The 7,113-nt window shown below is 37.7% G+C and overlaps 1 non-coding gene across 1 annotated transcript; it reads right to left on the bottom strand.

Moving 5' to 3' along the window:
• Positions 1 to 1,178: 1,178 nt before the first annotated feature.
• On the bottom strand, positions 1,179 to 1,252 carry Trnaa-cgc. The gene has a single exon. It is a non-coding gene; the product is annotated as a tRNA-Ala (tRNA).
• Between the last annotated feature and the right edge of the window lie 5,861 nt (positions 1,253 to 7,113).

Raw genomic sequence — 7,113 nt, 5'->3', positions numbered from 1 at the left:
ATTAGATTTGGAAGCCATTGTCTTGCATGTCTTGTCTTAAATAGGGTGAATGAACGGACAGACAGATGGCAAAAGCAGTTTAACATTAACAGATGCAAAGTACATAGTGGAGGTAGGGGAAATCCACACAAACAACAAACAACGAAGCCCTGATATGCTCAGAATATGAAAAAAATATTAAGGAGTTACGGTTAGCTCCGATCTTTTATTTAAGAAAACAATGCATAGAGGCTAGAAATAAAGCAAACAGCAGGGTAATAGGAATAAATTTTAGGAGTGTTAAAAGCAGATATCTTGAAGTAATACTAAAGTTATACTTGATGCTGGTTAGATCGCATTTAGATTATGCTGTACAGTTCATGTGCCCACATTATAGGAAGGTTATAGATGTATTAAAATCAGCGTAAAGGAGAATGTTTAAAAGGATACCGAGAATGAGGGATATTCCCTACGAAACTGAAGATACTAAATTTGCACTCTTTAGAGAGACGTACTTTAAGAGGATCTGCTAAAAGCATTCAATTGGTATATGGGGGTTATAACAAAGGGGATACGAGCAAAGATCTTGTAGAATCAATAGCCAAAAACGAATAATGCGTTCAAGCTTTGTTCGAAAATTGCCTGCGACACTAATGAGTGGAAGCTTAACAGCTCTTCCAATACTCTTTAAGTTACCTACAGGCACTATATGCCAGGACATACAAAAAAAAGGGTTGAAAAATTTAGGTTTGTGAAAGAAATGGAAAGTAACTGGTTCTCTAACAGAGTGGTTGATGGACAGAAAGGACTCAATAACCATATTGTTAGTGCAAGTTAATAAGAAGATTTAAAGGAAGATTAGATCAATTTATGAATGAGAATGATCGGTGGATTTATTGGTTTGTTCACACATTTGTAAGGCTGGCGCCCTCTAGCAGCTTCCCTCATTTCCTATGTTCTCATGTGTGTGTGTGTGTGTAATTCACTGTTTGATCTGCTGCAGTCTCTGACGAGACAGCCAGACGTTACCCTACGGAACGAGCTCAGAGCTCATTATTTCCGATCTTGGGATAGGTCTGAGACCAGGCACACACCACACACCGGGACAACAAGGTCACAACTCCTCGATTTACATCCCGTACCTACTCACTGCTAGGTGAACAGGGGCTACACGTGAAAGGAGACACACCCAAATATCTCCACCCGGCCGGGGAATCGAACCCCGGTCATCTGGCTTGCGAAGCCAGCGCTCTAATCACTGAGCTACCGGGCCGTCCACTGAGTGTGTGTGTGTGTGTGTGTGTGTGTGAGAGAGAGAGAGAGAGAGAGAGAGAGAGAGAGAGAGTTGTAACTATAAGAAAAAAAAATAAAAATTAATATAGTATATGATAATCAGAAACGTACATGTGTGTGTGTGTGTGTGTGTGTGTGTGTGTGTGTGTGTGTGTGTGTGTGTGTGTGTGTAACCTACTCGCTCACTTTTGACTTAACTTTCACCCTCATCTTCACTTTTTCAATATCCAGCCCTTGTTTTGCTCAGTTATGCACAATCTTATCTCAGTCCTTCCCCCCCTTACCTTGTGTAACCCGTCCTCTAACGCTCCCTAACTCCGTCACATGAGCACCAACCTCCCTTCTCACCCTGCCGCCCCACTTCATCCCACGGAGACGCTGTGCCCTGCCCTACCGCCACTTCCGCCACTAGTGCAGCAGGTGGGACGGACTGGGATGAGGTGGGTCAGGAATCGTGTTAGCGGTGAAGGAGGCAACAACGAGTCTTATGAGGCACTTGTATCAAGGCCCCGCCCACTGCCATTCACCTCTTTGGCAAACACTCGACAACCTGCCTCTCGCCGCCCGGTCCCGCCCCGCCCCGCCCACACTGGCCAACAGTCCTTTACCTCAGCCTCATCCTTAAGATGGGATAAGGCGTCTAGTTGGCTAACTGGCACACTCTCTATCTTTAAACATAAATAATTATATAATAACAGTAATCGTCGTTGTTGACATCATCATCATCAACTGGTACTTTTCTACATAATTTTTATTATGATTGATATTATAAAGATAATAATAATAATAATAATAATAATAATAATAATAATAATAATAATAATAATAATAATAATAATAATAATAATAATAATAATAATAATAATAATAATGATAATAATAATAACAATGATAATAATAATAATAATAATAATAACAATAACAATAAAAATAATAATAGCAATAATAATAATTGTTATATTATCATTATCATTAATTATTATTGATATTAAGAACATTAATTTTATAATAATAATAATAATAATAATAATAATAATAATAATAATAATAATAATAATAATAATAATAATAATAGTAATAATAATAATAATAATAATAATAATAATAATAATAATAATAATAATAATAATAATAATAATAATAATAATAATAATAATAATAATAATAATAATAATAATAATAATAATAATAATAATAATAATAATGATAATAGAAATCAATATTATTGTTAGTAGTAGTAGTAGTATCATCATTATTACTATTATTGTTGTTGCTATTATTATTGTTGTTGTTGTTGTTGTTGTTGTTGTTGTTGTTGTTGTTGTTGTTTTAGTATCATTGTTATTATTATTATTATTATTATTATTATTATTATTATTATTATTATTATTATTATTATTATTATTGTTATTATCATTATTATTATCATTATTGTTATTAACATTATTATTATTATCATTATTATTATCATGATTATCATTATTATTATTATTATTATTATTATTATTATTATTATTATTATTATTATTATTATTATTATTATTATTATTATTATTATTATTATCATTACTATCATTTTAATTATATTTGTTATCATAATCACTGTGAAAGGTGATAAGGGAAAACACTGGCTGGGAGGTGAGTATGCTTTATCCCTGACTACTTCGTCCAAAGGGGTTTCTCGGGAGAATGTGGCCATTACGTGTGGTTGTAATAAGACATACCATGATGAATCAAACATAATAGACATGACAACACGATTGTGTGAACACAAAAGCCGATGTTGGATACTATTGAACGAGTTTTGCATTATTAAACCACATAGATGAAGAAACCGTGCACCCGCCAAAGTGAGAGAAAGCCAGAGTAGTGAAATACGGCATAAGTATAAGTAAGCTTTACAGAAAAGCTTGGGAGTCCATGTTTTCTACAATAGACAAAAACAGCATAAACAAAAGAGTAAGTGACCTGGTATGGGTGGAGGTGGTAGCACAGGTCGCTGCAAAGAGAAACGGCGCCCTCCAATCACGAAGTGCCCAAGGGAGAAAGACATCCAACCAATTAGAAAGCGGATGGCACAACCCAAGGCGACATAAATGGGGAACCAATAAGCTCTCCTTAACTTGTCTCTGGCAGCCCATAAATTCACACAGCTTGGCCTGCGAGCCTTATTCTCCTGAGGAAGCCCTGGGCAAAACTAGTAAGGAATAAAGTACTCGCCTCTCAGCTTGTGTTTTCCATCATCATCTTCCACAATTTGAAATTATGTTTCCACATTATTATTATTATTATTATTGTTATCATTATTATTATTATTATTATTATTATTATTATTATTATTATTATTATTATTATTATCATTATTATTATTATTGTTATGACTAACTCATTTAAGGAGGTTTCAAGACATTTATCCCATTCTTTTGGGTAATCCCCCCGGCATTGTTCTGGGACTGACATCTCAGTGGTCTTTTTTGCTGTCATTGGCCATGTAGTTTCACCTCTCACATGAAAAAAAAAAAAAATCATTGTCATTATCATCATTGCATTTAAAATTACCATAATCTATCTTGTCATTATTACCGTCGTCATTATCAGCACAGTGATACAGCCATCACCAATACTTCCGTGGATCTCACGGCAATATAGACATTACAGGAAGTTGTTGTCTTCCCTCTAATCCCGGCCTGTCTCTCTTTTCTGCCTGTGGGCGATATATCTCGGCCTTGCCTAAGGGAGCGACGTCCCTAACACCGGTTTCGAAACTGATTTAGTGACTGGTTCATAAGTTCAGGAAGTGGGCTGACAGGTCATCATAAGTTCAATGCACCTTCTAATTCCAGGCCTCCAGTCAGCTTCCCTCTCCCTGGACCTTCTTTTATATCAACCCTCCCGCACCTCTTCACCTGCATCTTACTGCGCTCGCCATAAGTCCTGACACTATATGCCACCATCATCAACACGCCCAGAACAATTAAGGCATTGCATTCATAAACATTGTCTCTCACCGTACCTTCCTGCTTCCCCTCCCTCACCACCCACGTTTTACACCCCTGCGCGGTGGTGTTGCCTCAGAACAAGTGGCACAGGGATGAGAATATGCATTGTGACCTTCCATAATTTGTCGTTCTGTGTTATTAAAACAATATCTTATTCACCAGGCGCTAGTGGGACTCTTCAACAGTATTTCATTATCAATAGTATGTAAAATATGGTTGTGTATAGTGCCTGTACCTAGTGTTGTGTCGGTAACTAGCGATAGGTGGCACTCACGCCAGTATAGGAGGTCGATACGCGGCTCCGTCAGGGCAGGCGTCGCGGCGCGGGATTGGTAGAAGACTGGATGGGAGGCAATCAATATCTGATGGTCGCCGCTCCTTGCGACCCGCCGTGACACGCAGCGTTGGATTTAAACTTATATTTTTTTGTAATGAACATGTGAAGTAAGAAAGACGTGTGGTGTGCAGGGTTGCAGGTCTTACAGGGCCTTAGGTGAGCAGCACCGATACGATGTGCTGAGTAAGATAACATTGACGCGTTTCTCTTTACTATTCTCTCTTGGGCAACCTTTCTCCCCTCAGATGTCCCCGTTTTCTATGATGTGAGGGAAGTCTGCACCCTTCTGTTTATGATGCACTGTTGGATGTTTTTGACAATCCTGGAATGAAAGTAGGCAAGCGTGATTCCAGTTCTCAGTTCCAGAAAATCAATTCATAGAATTTTCGCGCTACAGGATTGGCCAGGAAGCACGTGAGTGTCTCCTTAGATTGTCTCCACCTCGTTCATTGGTCCACCCGCAGGTGACGAGCGATTCTAGGAAGTTCCAGGCAGCTGAGTGATTCTGGAAACCGTGACGTCTTACATTTCAGGAACAGTGTCTTGGCTCTCGCTGGCCGGGCCGTAGTGACGTCATAGGATTCCAGGAGTGACGTATGCACAAGGATTGATTGTGGAATGGTCGCCGTGACGTAGCAGTGACTGGACTCGTCTGTTGCTTCAGTGTTGTTGTTTCTGGGCGCGTGACTGTTCCAGGTAGTGGTGGTGGTGGTGGTGCCAGGGACAAGACAACACATCTTCAAAATCACGTGCATGTAATGTGTATTATTTTTGCTATGGATCCTTTTGCTATTTTTAATGTGTGAATGTGATATTGGGCAGACTAATCACTTACCTTGAAGAATGAAATACATGTATAAAATTACATATTTTGGCCATTCAGCCTCGATAGGATTAACAAGGTTTGTATTCTTAGACGTTTTGCTTTCTCACCACGACTATTTTAGGCCATAAAGATAATTTTCCGAATTCTAAAGAGTGTTTCATTATAATTTGCCATATAACCTTAAAAACCCGTGTACCTTAAACTAAAACCTTTTGAATGTAGAAAAGATGTAAGGCAGGAGTGTTTCAGAATGTGATCCTAAATTTGCCTGGTTAGAATAAAAGCGACACCACTTAGTATTTGAATGGATCGTCTTCAAAGTGGCTCGAGGGTGGCACATCATTATCCTGACAGAATGACTGGCGTGTTATACACATACTATTGAGGAGAGTAGATTCTTCCTTCCTATTATGAATTATTTGCTGAGTGTGAATAACTCATTCCTAGGAAAAGACAGGAATGACAGTTAATGAAGTATAGTTGGGTATATTTTGTTTTATTTACTTTTAATATTTTGTTCATTCATTCATTCATTCATTCATAGTCACGTTTTGGTTAACTTTAATTTCTTCTGTCTTACTTTTCTCTCCAAACCGTCGCTGACAGTATGATATCCAGTCTCACGCTTAGTGTTTCTCACACATTCACGAGTACACACTTTTAACCTTGACTGATAATTAAACTGACGAAGTGTTAACTAAACCTGTCTTGGATGCGTCGAGTTCTGGCAATGAGGCTGAGAGATGATACTGAGAGTAACGGCATAGCTGTGTCTGATACTGAGACTAAGTGTATGTATAGTGTATAGGGAATAAGAAATGGGCCTACTTCTAGTGCTGAATTATCCCCCATACTGCTGAGTTTCCTCACTTTCCATCCTACACAGAGAATAAAGTTTTGTTGAGGCATACGGGTTTGAAAATTAAATATATTTCATTTATGTCAATATGTGAAGTTAGGTTCATATTATGGTTTTATAGTGTATTATGACTCCAAGTTGTGTTCAATAAAATTTATTTATCTTCTTATCTCTATTTGTCATCCTCACTCAGTAGAACAGAGATACTGTGGTGTCAAGTTCTTCATCTTCATACATGAATAATGCAATACAAATACACGAGTGCTGCACATACACACTGTTATTACAAGTTACAGTCAACAAGGGAAAGAGTGACAGCATTGGTGTATGAAGGATTAAGATAAAACAATGACGCAATTAACTTAAGTCTTCCTTAGAGAGAGAGAGAGAGAGAGAGAGAGAGAGAGAGAGAGAGAGTGTGTTGGAAATAAAATTTGAATAGTAAAGAAAATGAAGTACCGTCATTAACAATAGTAGAGTTGCATTCTTCTAATCACTTCCATTGTGTTTAATGTTCTTTCTTTAAAAAAAAATTCGTGTGATCTGGCAGCAGTGTGTCACTTTTCTGGTTCAGTAGGAACGTTATAGTTGAACACAGCGTGAAGAGAAATGTTAAACAGAACAGAAGTGAGTTGAAAAAAAAGTTAATCGCAGATGAACATTTAGCTTTAGGGCTCTCTCTCTCTCTCTCTCTCTCTCTCTCTCTCTCTCTCTCTCTGTCTCTGTCTCTCTCTCTCTCTCTCTCTCTCTCTCTCTCTCTCTCTCTCTCTCTCTCTCTCTCTCTCTCTCTCTCTCTCTATATATATATATATATATATAT

This window comes from Portunus trituberculatus, unplaced genomic scaffold (genome assembly GCF_017591435.1).
Source record: "Portunus trituberculatus isolate SZX2019 unplaced genomic scaffold, ASM1759143v1 PGA_scaffold_67__1_contigs__length_338168, whole genome shotgun sequence".
Lineage (NCBI taxonomy): Eukaryota > Metazoa > Arthropoda > Malacostraca > Decapoda > Portunidae > Portunus > Portunus trituberculatus.
Note: the sequence above shows the minus strand (reverse complement) of the source record. Positions and strands in the feature narration are given on the sequence as shown.